General features: G+C 44.6%; 1 long non-coding RNA gene across 2 annotated transcripts; it reads right to left on the bottom strand.

The window, feature by feature from the left end:
- Window positions 1-4,031: 4,031 nt before the first annotated feature.
- On the bottom strand, window positions 4,032-12,106 carry LOC111096496. 2 transcript variants are annotated; one of them, XR_005360357.1, is made up of 3 exons: window positions 12,006-12,106; window positions 8,231-8,437; window positions 4,032-4,999 (listed from the first exon to the last, which is right to left on the bottom strand). It is a non-coding gene; the product is annotated as an uncharacterized LOC111096496 (long non-coding RNA). The 2 variants fall into 2 exon arrangements; XR_005360356.1 differs by having other exon boundaries at window positions 11,804-12,100.
- Between the last annotated feature and the right edge of the window lie 4,557 nt (window positions 12,107-16,663).

Below are 16,663 nucleotides of genomic sequence, written 5' to 3'. Positions count from 1 at the left end.
TGCAGGGATGTGGGTGCACAGAGCAGCAGCAGGATGGATGGCCTGGAATTTTAATGGTGTGGTGTGTGAGGGCAGGGCACTGGCAGAGGTTGAGGGTTAGTTCTATTTAGAAGAGCCCATTCAAGAGAGCCAATGAAACCTAGGCTTTTGTGATTTCATCTAAGCCATCCGCACCTTTGTTCTATCTCTACATTAAAGACAGATCAATCAATAATCGATAGATGATACAGATGATAGATAGATAGGTAGATAGATAGATAGATATATGATAGATAGATGATAGATAGATAGATAGATAGATAGATAGATAGATAGAGCTGCCAGTGTGTGTGAAAACATCCTAGCCCAGTTTCCTGCCATTGGCTGAGGTGCCTAGAGGTAGATGGCAAAATCACCAATTTGATAGCCTCTTTTCCTTGCACTTAGAGTTTTCAAGGCTTAAAAATCATCATCATGATGAGAAAAGCCATCACTGCTTAGCGCATCTGCCAGGTCTGAGCACTCTGCTAAGTGCTCTGCTCTGTTTTCTCTTGCTGCAACAAGCCTTACTAAGAGCCTGGTGCCATTAGTGTCACAGTTGTGACTGGCCAATTCTGCAAAATTGGTCCTGTTGGGAGTTGTAAATGGCTAGAGAAGAGGCTGGTGAGGTGGCCCCAGGGCTGCCTTGTGGAGAAATCCACACTCCACGTGCCCTTCCCTCCCCACATGGGGTGAGAGGTAAGGGGGGTAAGCGATGTTTACTCACCAGGCCTCAGTTACCTGACCGTCAGCAGGGAGACCATATGGTTTACCTCCCAATGCTTTCGGAAGGATTGAGGGCACCCAGAACCATATTTAGCTCAAAGTATATCATCCAGAGAAGCCATACTTACCTTTTTCTTTCTCCCTAACTTTCTTACAGTGTCTGTTATGGGCTAAATTGTGTCCCCCACCAAATTCTTATGTTGAAGTCCTAACCCCCAGGATCTCAGAATGTGACTGTGTTTGGAGATAGGGTCTTTATTTTTTTTTTAAAGATTTATTTATTTATTTGAGAGTGAGAGAAAGAGAGAACGGGTGAGCAGAGGAAGGGCAGAAGGAGAGGGAGAGAGTAAATCTCAAGCAGACTCTGCTGAGCATGGAGTACCATGTGTGGGGCTCAGTCCCAGGACCTGGAGACCATGACCTGAGCTAAAATCAGGCGCTGGCCACTCAACCGCCTGAGCCACCCAGGTGCCCCTAAAAGAAGGTCTTTAATTAAGGTAATGAGCTCATCTGGGTGGACCCTAATCCAGTCCGGCTGGCGGCCTTATAAGCAGATGAGATTAGGGCACAGACACACGGGAAATGGCAGTCTGTGGCATTTGTCATGCCAGCCCCAGCAGAGTCATACGGGCTGCCATGACAAACCCTCGGGGACTGGGGAGCTTAAGCAAGCAGGCTTGGTTTCCCCTGGGGCTTCTCTCCTTGGCTTGCAGCTGGCCACCCTCTTGCCATCTCTTCCCATGGTGTTCCCCTGTGCTCACACCCCCCCCCCAATGTCCATTCTTCTTATAAAGACACCAGTCACATTGGATTCTAACTCGGTCACCTCTTTAAAGGCCCTATCTCTGAATATAGTCACATTTTGAGTTTCATGGGAGTTAGGACCTCAACATAGGAATTGGGGGGAGGGACATAATTCAGCCCCTAACACAGCCTAGCAAACTCATACTATCTCTGAACAATGTGGATTATTTAAATCAAGGCCTGGCTGGGCTCCAGAGCAAGATCAGTTAAGGGCAAAGCCAGTTGATTGCTCTGTGGTCATCCCTCAATGGTAAAAGTTCCATGGAGCTTAGCATAAGCTCCTACAGATTCATTAACCTTGCCTGGAATTCCATCCTCTGTGGGTCAATCAGCCTGTGATAAAGGCTTGGGGATCCAGGAAAGACTGGACAGTCAGCCTTCTGGATAATCATCCCAGTTCCCACCTGCGTGATCTCCTGATTGGTGCTGTAGCTACACATGATCCATTTAGGCAAAGGAAATGTCTGACCATAGAGAGACTTCTTGGAAATTCCATGAAATGCTAATAAGAAATAGAGAACCAGTTCTGCTCTCCAATTTTCATTCTCTGGGTCTGGAGTGAGACCTGGGGATTGATGATGGATTGGTCAGTCTCTCTCTCTCTCCTGCTCTCTCTCTCTTAACAAGTATACCAGCTGGTTCTGCTATAAAGCCTAGGTTTGAATGGAAACCAATGGATTTTAGATCTTATAAAATTACAATAGGGGGTGAAGGGCCACTTCATATTGTTGCGCAGGTTGTGCACTGAACAATATGCTGAACACAGGGGTCTAGAGCAGAAGCCTGGAGTATTCCACATCATCCATAGGAGCACCCTCATGTATTCATCACTTGACGGTTTGCATTGCACTTAGCCTCTGTCATTAGCAGAGCATGGAAGTAGCATGGATGAGGAAAAAGTATTGGTCTGAGTGGGATGATGTTGGAGAGAGGGGTTGATTGAACTTCAGGGGCTTGCACTATGGGGATAGGTGGGTTGTATGGCTCAGAAACAGGTCTGCCTGGTTGTGGCTCCAAACACCAGGAAGTATCTAAAACCAGAGACTTTGAGATAGAAAGGAAGAAAGGAAGACAATAAGCAAATCAAAATGTAGTTTCCTAGAGGAAAGGTGGGTAAAAAGTTGCCAAACCAGGGAGATCTGGCTTTCTACCTCAGTCCTGATACTTCATGAGTTTATGACACTTCATGAGTTCCACCCACACGGGAAATCAGTTTTCTCATAGCCACACCTTCCTCACATATTTGTGGAGAGGATCAAATGGGATTATGTCCATAATGCTCTTATCACAGAGCCCAGTATAGAACAAGTGCTTAATCAGAGATATTACAGCAATTGTCAATGAATAAGCAGGCCGGGGAAAGAGCTTTGGCCATTGGGCGAATCAGTTGTAAGACAGAGAAAATGACCTAGACGTCCAGTTCCGTAGAGTGGCTAGATTCTACCACAAAGCTCCAGGGGAGACACAGCAAGGCTGAATGACATGGCATCTGCCACAGGAGAGATGCCAGCAAACTTGGACGGGGGTCATCCCTGTGCTTTGGTCCCTAATAACGACTCCAGGTCCCAGTGATAACCTCCCATACTGGTCAGGGTTTCCTAAGATGCCCCTGAGCCTGAAGAGGGAGAAGAGATTAAATTCAGTTGAGGAGCAGGGTGGTGACTTTGGAGATCTGGGTCCCAGAAACTGTCTGATCAGCTTCTCTAAGGGCTTTAGGAAGGAAGTAGAGTTGAGCCCTTGACCTTTTCTTTGTGGCTTGGGATTGGAAAATCTGTATATTACTGCAACAAAGACAAGTTTGGATTTTCGGGGTGTAAATCCCTTTCTGTTCTTGCCACTTAGAAATCACCTCCCCCAGATGTGTGGGTGACTTAGTCTCATTTCATTCAAGTCTCTGCACAAATGTTATCTCAAGATCTCCCGACCTCCCTAAATAAAAGAGCACTCTCTCCTTTACCTTATAGCCCCTTACTCCACTTCATAGACTTACTGCTTCCTGAATACCTGGCTTCAGGTTATGAATTGACTGCTTAATTGTCTCTCCCACTAAAAGATAAGACTCACTAGGGTAGCGATTCTGTTCTGTGCACAGTGGGGAGTGGACAGTGAGAGCTCTGTTGTTCAAGTTTCGCCACTCATAGATTTGTAAAAAGTCTTCCTAGATGAGACAATGAAGAAAGCATCATGTATTCTCTCAGCATGTTTCCATTCATATGGATTTATTGAATTTATAAAATAGTATAATTTTTAAAAAAACATTTTATTTATTTATTCATGAGAAACACAGAGAGAGAGGAGGAGACATAGGCAGAGGAAGAAGCAGGCTCCCTGCAGGGGGAACCCAATGTGGGACTCAATCCCAGGACCCTGGGATCACAACCCGAGCCGAAGGTAGATAGATGCTCAACCACCGAGCCACCCAGGTGCCCCTAAAATAATGTCATTTTGCGTATACTATTCAATAGCCTGCATTTTCACTTACCCTATGTCATAAACTTTTCTCTATAGCAAGAAATAATATTTTTTAACATGGTCCACAGCATACCATTATTTGGGTCCTTTACAGTTTACTTAATTTTTTTCTTAATGTACACTTTTATTGTTTCCAATTTTATAGTTTTATAAATAAAGCTGTGGATTCGTTATATAATCTTCTATAACAAGTTACCCAAAAACTTCGTGGCTTAAAACTACTTTTTATTAACACAGTCTGTGCAGGTGGGAATCTGAGCATGGCTTAGCTGGGTCCTCTGGCTCTGGGTCATGCACAGACTCTCATCAAGGTGTTGGCCGGGGCTCTGGTCTCATCTAAAGGCTTGACCGGCAAGGACCCACTTCCTAGAGCAGGCATGTGGTTGTTGGCAGGATTCAGTTCTTTGTGGGTTGGTGGTCTGAGTGCCTCAGTTCTTCACGGGCTGTTGGATAGGGTCCTCCCTTCATCCTTTTCTGCGTGGACCTCTGCATAGGGCAGCTCACAGCCTGACGGCTAACATCATCAGAGCAAGGGAGAGGGTGAGAAAGAGAGAGAGAGAGAGAAAGAGAGAAAGAGAGAGAGAGAGAGAGAACGTATGCATGCCAGCAAGATAGACGTCAGTCTTTCTAACCTAATCACAGAAGAGCCATCCCGTCATTTTGCCATGTTCTATCTGTGATAGAAACAAGTGGCTAAGTGCAGCCCACATCCAGTGGGGTAACATAAGAGCATGAAGACCAGAAGACAGAGTAAATTGAAGTCATGTCCAAAGATGCCTACCACAGGCTGGTGTGCATATCCGTGTCTTTAGCTGGAGACCTCTACATCTGCATACATAGTTGAGTGCATCTCTGATCGCTCATTTGGGATACATTTGCTGGAAGGAGAATCATCGAGGTGGATTGTGCAGGTGTTTATCGCTGGGTCAAGTGTTACATGTTTCATAAGGCCTTTGCTACACAAACGTATACAGAACACCTTCAAAAATTAAAAAAAAAATGTTATAGTCATTTATCCCCACGCCCCTTTTCAGAGTTGTGTGAGCATTGTCTTTTACACACACACTCATCACCAGTGGTTCTTTTATTCACTCCCAAGTTCATGGGTGAAACATACTTCATGAGAGTTTTCTCTTTGTTTTGTTTTTTCTTTTTAATTGTTAGAGATCCAACACATTTCATATGTGCATTGAGTATCTGGATTTATTTTTCTGTGTACAACTAGTTCATACCCTTTGCGTATTTTCCTATCAGGACGTATGTAATTTTTTATTGAATTGTCAGAACTCCATGTATTTTAAGTAATCGGTTTCTGTTACATAAATAGCAATGGAATAAGCATAAATGTCAAAAAAAATCAGCTATCCTGTATCTGTTTCATAGTTTACAAAAAAACCTTTTCACAGTTTATAATTGGCCTTTCACTTTTGTGATGTTTTTGATATAGGTACTTTATTTTATTTAAAGATTTTATTTTTTTACTCTTGAGAGACACACACACACACAGAGGCAGAGACACAGGCAGAGGGAGAAGCAGGCCCCGTGCAGGGAGCCTGATGTGAGACTTGATCCCAGGTCTCCAGGATCATGACCTGGGCCAAAGGCAGGCTCTCAACCGCTGAGCCACCCAGGCATCCCAAGTACTTTATTTTAAAGTATTTAAGATAATCAAATCTACTAATATGTTCTTTTATTTTTTTTATTCTGAGTTATGCAAAAAATTCTTCTCATCTATACCAAGTTTGATTACCCGAGTATCTGTCATTGTTTAGTTTCCTTCCTTCCCCCCTCCCTTATAACATTACAATGCTTTAAAATTATAGATGATAGCATCTATAATTTATTTTGCTTGATATATTCAAGTAACACTGTCTCCTGCTTTCTGCTTCTTTTTTCTTTTTACTTCTATGATTTTTAAAAAGATTTATCTATTTACATGATATAGAGAGACCTCAAGTAGGAGGAAGGGCAAAGGGAGAGGGAAAATCTCAAGCAGACTCCCTGCTGAGTGCAGAGCCCGACTCAGGGCTCCCTCCTGGGACCCCAAGATCATGACCTGAGCTGTAATCGAGTGGGATGCTCAGCCAACTGAGCCAACCAGGCACTCCACTACTATGATTTTTATAAATGAATAGTACTTTTACCATATGTTGGATGATTCTTCCTGCTTCTACAAATGGGAAGTGCCATAGTTATACTGTACATTTTTGTGTACTGTACATTTTTGATCAAAGGAAGATCAAACTCTCCATTCTTTTTTTTAAGATTTTATTTATTTATTCATGAGAGACAGAGAGAGAGAGACATAGGCAGAGGGAGAAGCAGGCTCCCCACAGGGAGCCTAAGGCAGGACTCAAACCCAGGACCCTGGGATCACACCTTAAGCTGAAGGTACATGCTCAACCACTGAGCCACCCAGGTGCCCTGAAACTCTCCATTCTTGAACACTTTCCACAGTGTTTTAAACAAGTACATCAATTTTATTAATATAATTGATTTGCATATTATTCATTAGCATATCATTACATTATTACACTAGTAAATTAATCTACTAACATACCTAACATACCTTGTTCTGTTTGTTCAGCCAAACACACAAAATGTTCAAGATCCATAAAAAATTGCTATGCTAACATACCTTGTTCTGACTGCTTATTAATATTTTTCTAGTTATTCAGAGATGTTTACTTTTAACACTTAATCACTTTGTTAAAATGATTGGGATTTTGTATATGTCTTTTTAAAAAGATTTTATTTATTTATTCATGAGAGACACAGAGAGAGGCAGAGACATAGGCAGAGGAAGAAGCAGGCTTGATCAAGCAGGGCTTGATCCCCAGACCTGGGATCCAGGATCACACCCTCAGCCAAAGGTAGACCCTTAACCACTGAGCCACCCGGGTGCCCCAAAGTGATTGGGATTTTGATTGAAATTGTTTACACATCTAAGGAGAATTAATGTTTTTAAAAATATTATTCTTCGTGGCACCTAGGTGGCTCAATTAGTTAAATGTCCAACTCTTGATTTTGGCTCAGGTCATGATTTCAGGGTTGTGAGATCGAGCCCTGTTTCCAGCTCCACACTCAGTGAAGAGTCTGCTTAAGATTCTCTCCCTCTGGGCAGCCCGGGTGGCTCAGCGGTTTAGCACCACCTTCAGCACAGGGCGCGATCCTGGAGACCCAGAATTGAGTCCCACGTCGGGCTCCCTGCATGGAGCCTGCTTCTCCCTCTGCCTGTGTCTCTGCCTCTCTCTCTTCTGTGTCTCTCATGAATAAATAAAATCTTAAAAAAAAAAAAAAGATTCCCTCTGCCCTGCCCCCCACTTGTGCACGCTCTCCCTCTCTCTCTACAATAAATAAATAAATCTTTAAAAATAGTTTTCTTCCAAACAAAAACATAATAAATCTCAGTTTTTTTCAAGTCAACATTTTTTTTTTCTAGAATAGTTTCCACACCCAGCATGGAGCCCAATGCAGGTCTTGAACTTGTGACCCTGAGATCGAGACCTGAGCTGACATCAAGAGTCAGACGCTGAACTGACTGAGCCAGCCAGGCACTCCTCAAGTAGACTTTTATGAACACCCAATAAATATTTGTAGCAATTTTTTATGGATCTTGAACATTTTGTGTGTTTGGCTGTGACAGTTATAATGACTGTTTATATTCCACAGCATTAAAATATGGGGGAAATTCACCTCCCTGAACTTCCTATCCTCATCTTTAAACCGGACATGTTAGCTCCTGCCTCTCCCAGACGCGGCGAGGGGTTAAATGAGGTGGTAAATTTAAAGCTCCCCGAGCAGTGCACAGCACACCAGGTGTTCAACATGTGGTGGGAAGAGTTGTTGCTAATGTAAAAGAAATTGTAGAACAGCCTCAGATAATCGTGATCACGCTCGACCGTGAAGAAAATCCCTCTTCCACATGACAACTTCCTATGCACCTGGTACAATTAGCCTATAAATCTTTTGAACTGAGGCAGTGAGACAGCGGGATAGCACATAATAATCCACGTTGGAATGTTGTGGCTTTAACTTTTTTTGGCCCAGTCCTGCATCACACCACCAGATCCGTCCAACTACTTATCAGATAAAAGCTACTTGATTTCTGATTGAAGCAGAAATGCCTCTCATGGCCTGCCATTAAGTGTGGCCTGGCTGCTAAGAGTGATTCGTGAATACATAAATACAGGAGTAAATAGATATTTACCTCGCTGTCTTCTAATCCTAGCCATTCTGACCTGGAGATTCTATGTGATGCTTCTATGTGACAGTTTCATTGGATAGAGCAGAAGGGAGTCGAATGGGAAGTCTTAGATTATTCAATTTCTTGCAAAAATCATAGTGGAAATGTCCCTAGACATTGCCAACGATACATTCTCTGACTCAGTCATTAGGCAAAGAGATGAGCTGGGGGCTGAAGGACAGAATTAATATAATAAGTAATTCTGTCCCTTTGGCGGTGTCTTTCTGCAGGAAATAATGATTTTATGTCTCACTTCTCCCTTGTTCGTGCATTGCTCATAACAAACAGTTCCACAGTGAGTGACTATTTACATTGCAAGGCAACAGCATCAGCATGATGGGCTAGCCCCTCAATCTTTCTCTGCAAAGTTGTGTGTTGGGCTCCCTGGGAAACCCGAGAAAGCTTTCCAGGTGGGAATAATAATCCTGCTTGCTGGCTGTAGGTGTTGAAGTTTGGAATATGGGGCCAGGCAGATGTTCATTCAGGCCCTTGCGGTGCTACTTACTGACTTAGCTTCACTGCACTTGTTCTCCTGTCTGAAAATGGGGGTGCTCATGCCTGGCTCACACATGAAAGCGTAGGGCACAGGGCCTGCAGTGTAGACAGGGTTCAACATGGTTGACCGGGGACAGGTCAGATCTTCTAGCCCCTGTACGTGGAAGAACACGAAGCTGGGTTGCAGGATTCCCCTGTGAACGCAGGTGGAAGGCACGAGTGTGTATCTCTTCACCCCTGCGCCTCCCTATGAAAGTTTATTTCATTCATTCAAACATTATTTAATACCTCCTTTGTTCCCAGCACTGTGTTGTAGGGATGAGAAGATGGAAAGACATCAAACATGTCTTTGATGGTCATTTTCATCTGATCATCTCTCTGTACCCTTATTATGTGCTCTATGCGAAACCAAGCAAAGGCATCACTAAGAATGCCGCACTCCCATCTGGATGCTCGAAGAATACAAGTTGGTTGCTCTTGTGCCTATTTTAAAGATTAAAAATATTTCCAGCACAAAGACTTCAATAAGTCCCCCAGGGTCATACTGTGATACATCAGCATTTAAACTTAGAACTTTGTGATAGCATAACCTGAATTCTTAACCTCAGGGCTCTATGGCCCTGAACCAGCCTAAGTTCCCTGCTGACCAGTGAGGGGTTGGTTGGAAGGGCAGACATGCAGAAAATACAACAGAATGTATTAAGAGCTCTGGGATCATTGCATAAGGTTCAGTGGGATCACAGACAATCAATGGATTATTGTCTGAATATTATGCTCGGCTTTTGGGGATGGCTTGACCAGGATGATAAATGTCTGATTTGAATCCTGAAAAATTAGTAGGACTTTGCCACACGCATCTGGCTTTCTAGGTGGAGGGAATGGCCTCTTTAGAGGCACGGCAGCTTGAATATTCGCAGGGCATGCAATCAGGAGATAACACGTACTCCATGGCTAAAGCAGAAGAGAAATGCAGGGGGTGGAGTGGGAGGGGTCCAATGGAAGTAGATTGTTGGGGGGATTTATTGCTTGTCTAGGGTTTGCAGTCAGTCCTAAGGGCAATGGAGAGCCCCTGGAGTGTTTTCTAAGAGGAATGACACGATCAGATTGGTGTTTTAGGAAGATCACACCTGCTGAGTGCTGAGTGAGTGGATAGCTCCAGCTCTGTGGTGGCTGATAACACCAATGGCAGGTTGAGCTAAATAGTGAGATCCTGAGCTTAGACAATGGGACTGGGAGGAGTGGATGTATTTGGGAGAGATTTATGGGGAAGAACCCCTATTTATGAACTTGAGCATCTATGTAGAGGGAGGCAGAGGGAGGGGAAGGAGGGTCAGGGAAAATACGAGGGTGGCTAAGGAGCTAACTTGGACACCCTGGTCATGGTGCCCCCTCCCCACAACACCCAACTAGAGACAAGCAAGCCTGATTTGACATCTGGACGTAGCCTGTCAGATAGACCATGAGTCTTTCCGTTTAAAAAGCACAGCAGAAACCTCTGATTATTCCAGTTCAATGTCCTTTTGATCTGAAGGCAAATTTCATCAGCCAGGAGTGCACAGCAGGAGGCTGAAAGCATGGCAAAGGCATTTTGCCTCTTTGGTTCTCCAAGACCCATCTCTAGACCTAAGCACCCGAGTCACCTGCCTCCCTGCCATGTCTGTCACTGTCCACTTCCCAAGCAATTCACATCCTGCAGACCCGGGCATTTTAGGGTATCCAGGATGAGGGCAGTGTTGTGATAAAGCTACAATCCCATCCCTGTGACCCTCAAGAGATGCTCCCACAACCTGTTAATTCAGCAAATGTGCATTGAGCACTGATGTGTTCCAAGGACTGTGTATGTGCTAAGGATACAGCTGCAAGCAAAGGGAAGACCCTCAGTCCCTGACTTTGTGATTCGAACCTTCTAAAGGGGTGGGGAGGGTAGATATTACAGCCATATAAAATAAAAACTGGGAGTGCTCAGGAGTGAAGTGCAGAGCCATGAGACTCCATGCCAAGAGAGGAAAACCTCTTTCTTGGTGAGGTCAGGACGGCACTGCTGAGAATGTGCCAATCACACTGAAATCAGAGATGAAGTGGTGTGTTTAAGCAAGCATGAAAAGGAAGAAGAGCTCCCCAAATATACCTACCTTGCCCAGTTATCCAAAAAATCTTAAAACATTGCTTTTCCTTTCTAAAAGATTTTATTTATTTATTTATTCAAGAGAGACACACAGAGAGAGGCAGAGAGAGACATAGGCAGAGGGAGAAGCAGGCTCCCTGAAGGGAGCCCGATGCAGGGCTCGATCCCAGGACCCAAAGATTATGACCTGAGCCAAAGGCAGATGCTCAACCACTGGGCCATGCAGGTGCCCCCAAACATTGTTTTTCTGACATCAAACTCTCACTCAAAGATTTAATGGGGTTCCTTGCTGCTTACAGTTCAAGTAGACACTTCTTGGTGTGGCAGGCCAGGCCTGTCCCGTGTAAGGGACTTGAGCTGAGGCTTGGCAAGGGAGAGCCCTGGGCTGGGTGCCAGGTGGATCCAAGGTGAGCCCAGGCTCCATCCCTTGCCGGCTGGGTAACCTTAGGCAAGTTCATACCCTCTCTGTGCCTAAGTCTCCTGGCTTGGAAATTGTGACTAAAACCGCCCTTCCTCTTAGAGATTCCTGAGCAGTTAATGAGATACTGCAGACAGCCTGGCAGGGTGCCTGACATATAGTAAATGCTCAATAGTTGATGGTTTTTATTGACATGGACTTCTCAATTTGACTCTAGGTCAATTTACTGAAAATCAATCTCCCTAAAGCCAATTCACCTAAAATCAAGCCAGTAAAAAAAAAAAAAAAAATCAATTCAGTGAATGACCAATTTGGCACTGGTATTTGATGCAGAAAGTCACCCTAATTGGTCCAAAATGGAAACATAAGACAAAAATGTCACCCGCACCTCTCTCTAGCAACTGGCTTTCTCTTGCTTCCTCTTCACGGCTGACTCCTAGGAAAAGTCTTAGTATACTAACTCACCGACTCTGCTTCTTCACTTCTGTTCCTGACTCACCTCTTCCAACCTGGCTCCTGCCTTCAGTAATACTCCAGAAAGCTCTCCGCTTCACTCCTGTGATCAAGAGCGCTTCCCATTCCTGAGTTGATGTACTGCTCATGGCTTAACTGATGTGGAAAGTTGACCACTTTCCCTTTCTGGAAAATTCTTCTTTTCTTTGAGTCATGACTCACCACACTTGCCAAACCATTCCTCTTACCTCTCTGACTCTTGTTGTATTACTTAGGGCAGGATCCCACTTTCTTCTAACTGCCTCCCTACCCCCACTTGGTAGCATTCACCTCTATGGCTTTACCTTCGTTGTCTATTTGCTGATGACCCCGAAGGTTCTTGTTCTAGAACAGATCTTTATTCTGAGGTCCACTCCCATGTGTCTTTTTTTTTTTTTTTAAGATTTATATATTTATTTATTCATTCAGAGAGAGAGGGAGAGAGGTAGAGAGAGGTAGAGAGAGAAGCGGGCTCCATGCAGGGAGCCCGACGTGGGACTCGATCCCAGGTCTCCAGGATCACGCCCTGGGCTACAGGCGGTGCTAAACCGCTGTGCCACTGGGGCTGCCCCACTCCCATGTGTCTTAACTGATACCTTGAGGTCACCACTTGAGGCATCTTGCAGGACCCCCAGTGCAGCCAAGTCCTCCCCCTCCAAAAAAAGCCAAGACTATGCTCATGTTTCCATCCACCCCCCACCTCCAAGACTCTGAATCTCATTGTATAGTATCCTCGCCACTGCCCCAACCCACATCCCGCTCACCACCTCCATACACAGGATCTACAAACCTTGTGGATTCTCCTCCCAAACTTTGTCCCTTTTCTACAGAGAGCTTTTAAAAACACAAATTGGATCATGTGGCTCCTCTGCCACATGATGAGATGAGAATCCTTAATTCTCTTAGGATGAAGACCCAAATCCTTAACATGGCTTGCCAGGCCCTGTGTAAACACATCGTGGCTTTTCTCTCAGCCATATGTCCTATTTATTCCCTTTTGCTTCCTTTTCTCCAGCCACCTGCCTCCTTTCTTACCTCACTGATGGTGCCCACTGATGCAGGAAATGTGTTAGGGTTGGAAGCTGATGGCCAAGTTAGAATTCTTGAGACATCTTTGGTGCAGAAAGGTAGTTTTATTAAAGCACAGGGACAGGACCTGTGGCCAGGAAGAGCTGTACTGGGGTCATGAGGAGTGGCCCATTATGGACTTTCAAGTTGGGAAGGAGTTAGGGAGAGTGTAAGTCCCTAAGGAATTTTGGAAGCAAGGTTTCCAGGACCATGAGGGGGCTAGTTATTGTTGGGAGAAGGTCATTTATTACCATCTAATAAAATCTGAGTCATGAGACCCTTTAGATGGGTATCAGTGGGTCATGTGCTTGGGCAATGATGGCCAACGTGTGTTTTGTGAGGTTGGGAGCTAAAGGGAATTTCTGGAGGAATTTTTATATGTTAAAGTAGGCTTACAGGATCCTGAGGGTTGGGCTTGGATTGCCTTTAGTCCTTAGCAAAGTGTTAACATGGAGGCAGTTGAGTCTTTAGAGGGAGGTCACTCTGCTTGTTGCGAGGATTTGTCAATGTGCTGTAGGTACCAAGGAAATTCTCTTCTGCCTTTGTTTCTCACATCACCTGCCTGCTGCTGCCTTGATATGGGGTTCTCTCTGAGCATGGATTCTTCTTCTGGATCTTGCACCCAATACCACAGGCTGCTTCCCCTACAACGTTTAAGGATCAGAGTAAATGTCACCTTCTCAGATTGCATGACTTTCCTAATTGTGAGCTCACATTTCACTTAAACAAGGACATGGATGAATGATAGGGTAAATCTCTATATGCCACGAGTGTAAGGACCGTGTCTGTCTTGTTCACTGCTGCGTCGTGTGTTGGATCGCATACTGGCACGGTGTAGTCACTCAGTGAGTAGTCTTAGAAGAGAGAGATAAATAAGCAAACCTCTATTTCTTACCGTATTGTCTGAAACGAGAGGAAGATAAGGAGGTGGAAGTTCTGGGCAGACTGCCTAGTGCTGCGAGAACTCATTTTCCTTCTTAGAGTCTTGAGCAGACAGTGGTCATGGCGGGGCAGCCAGCTATGAAGTCTGTGCTGACAGGGAAAGGGCTCCCAGAGTGATCAGAGATGACAAACAGGATCTGACACATGTTTAATGATGAGCAGGGCCTGGATTTCACTGTGTAGGAATGAGTCCCATTGCCTAATTGCATAAGATTCTTGACCCAAGGGACACCCGGGTGGCTCAGCGGTTGAGCATCTGCCTTATGCTTAGGGCATGATCCTGGGGTCCCAGGATCCAGTCCCACATTGGGCTCCACTCTGGGAGCCTGCCTCTCCCTCTCCCTATGTCTCTGCCTCTCATGAATAGATAAATGAATCTTAAAAAAAAAAAAAAAAAGATTCTTGACCCTAGCCCCAGCTTCCTGTTCCCTCCTTTCCACTGCCCCCTACAGTCACCTGCTGGGTTCTAAAGAAGGGGGAAGGAAGTTTTCCTTGAACACACCCTTCCATTTGCCATCTGGAAAGTAGGGTCTTCTTTGTGCTCTCATCACACTCTGGATGTCCTTCTGCCAGGGCACGGATCCCACTGTATCTCTACTGTGTACTTACATTTGCACCTGCTCCTGTGGAGAATTGTCGTCACAGCTCTGGAGTGGGAATGTAAATATGTACCATGCACAAAAGGCTTTACTTCCTTATCCATCAGCCTTTGCAGCGGTCCTGTGAGGGTAGGGGCGCCTGTTTGCAGGTGGGGAGGATGAGACTTAGTGACTTTAAGGGCCTAGCTCAGGGGCCCCACATATTCAGATACAGGAAGACTACAGTGGGAACACAGATTTGTGATTGATTCAGCAGCATGTTGTTCAGTGTGACCAAGGAGTGTTGGGTTTTATAAAATTACTTTTCTTCATCTATTACAATTACCATATGCTTTTATACTCCTTTATTCTGGTAATATGGTAACTTATATTAATTGGTTTTAGAATGTTAAACCAACCTTATGTTCCTCAAAGAAACCCTACTCAGTTATGATGCATTATCCTTTTAATATAGTCTTACATTTAATTTGTTAACACTTTGTTACGGATTTTTGTGTCTCTGCTCATGAGGAATATTGGTCTGTAATTTCATTTATTCTAATGTCTTCGTCAGGTTTTGGTATCAGTAGTTCTGGCTTCATATTGGTGTGCACCACTCTGTTTTCTGAAAGAGTTTGAGGAAGATAGTTGTTATTTCTTCTTTTCACTTTTATTTTGAGATGCCAATACTGTCCTCTTTGGTCAGAATAGGCTCTAGTGATCAATAATATAAGCTGGGAGGAGCACCTGGCTGGCTCATTGGATGGAATGAGCAACTCTTGATCTCGGAGTTGTGGATTCAAGCCCTACATTGGGTGTGGAGATGACTTAAAAATGAAATCTTTGGGATGCCTCAGTGGTTGAGCATCTGCCTTTGGCTCCGGGCATGATCCCAGGGTCCTGGGATGGAGTCCTGCATCAGGCTCCCCACAGGGAGCCTACTTCTCCCCCTGCCTATGTCTCAGCCTCTCTCTGTGTGTGTCTCTCATGAATAAATAAATACAATCTTTAAAAAAATCTTTGAGGCACCTGGGTGGCTCAGTCAATTAAGTGTGTTTGACTCTTGATTTCAGCTCAGGTCATGATCCCAAGGTTGTGAGATTGAGCCCTGCGTCAGGCCTCATGCTCAGCTAGGAGTCTGCTTGTCCCTCTCTGTCTGCTCCTCCCTCTGCTCTATCTCAAACAAATAAATGCATAAAATCTAAAAAATAAAAATTAAAATCTTAAAAAATAATATAAGTAGGGAGAGCTCTTAGGAAACTGGTAAGCTAATCTAGAAAAGAGATACTGGTTGCTTATTCTAGAATGGCAGTCAGATTATGGATACATGCAGAAGGTAAAGCCAATAGGATTTCATGGCAGGCATGATGGCATAAATTTAAAAGAAAGACTTCCAAGAGCTTTGGCCTTGGGAATGGGCAGCTTGGCAGTTGCCTTCACATGACATGGGTAAGGTTGTGGGTGGAGCAGAACGTGAGCAAGTCAAGAGTTTAGCTTTGGACGTGGTGAGTGTGAGATGGCTTTTAGGCACCCGAGGAGAACTGCTGACTGAGCTGCTTGATTTTCAGAGTCTGATGCTTTGGAGTGAATTCTGGGCTGGGGATACAAAAGCAGGAGTTGCTAGCAATAAAAGAGTCATGATATTTGAAAGAAAGGCCAAGAGAGTGTTTGTAAATTGAGAAAAGAGACTGAGTCCTTGATGCTCTCCCACTGAGAGATTGGGGAAAGCTGAAGAGGTACATAATAACCTGAGAAAGAGTAGCCCAGGAGGCCGGAGAAACACCAGGACATTCAGGAGAAGAGAGGGGATGCAGTGAGCAATGCTGTGAAGCGCTACTGATAGGTCAGGTGTCATAAGACCAGGCGTTCATCACAGGTGCGAGCAACCTGGGGGTCACCAGTGATTTGAGAAAAGCAAGTTTAAGAGAGGAAGAGAGGAGAGGAGAAAATGTAAGAATATCTGTATCTGATTGCCAAAAGAGACCAAGGAAACAAGGCAGGGGCTGGCAGGAAAGGGGCATCGACATGTTTTCCTTTAGCAGAAGGAATAACAACACCTCTCTCTCCCCTCTGCTCTTGAATGGTGCTCATCATGCGCTTCAGAACATTTCCTGTGGCAGCCCCTTGCTTTCCAGCATTTTTGGAGTGGGACGTTGTTCAGATTTGCTTCTTCGGTGTATGGCTCCTGCATCTCTGTGGCTCAGACTAAGGAAATGTCTGGCCATAGGCTCCATTTCTCTGTGCAGAGACCCTAAGTCACAGTAAGAGCAGGATGTGCA

Source organism: Canis lupus, chromosome 6 (genome assembly GCF_011100685.1).
Source record: "Canis lupus familiaris isolate Mischka breed German Shepherd chromosome 6, alternate assembly UU_Cfam_GSD_1.0, whole genome shotgun sequence".
Taxonomy (NCBI): Eukaryota; Metazoa; Chordata; class Mammalia; order Carnivora; family Canidae; genus Canis; species Canis lupus.
Note: the sequence above shows the minus strand (reverse complement) of the source record. Positions and strands in the feature narration are given on the sequence as shown.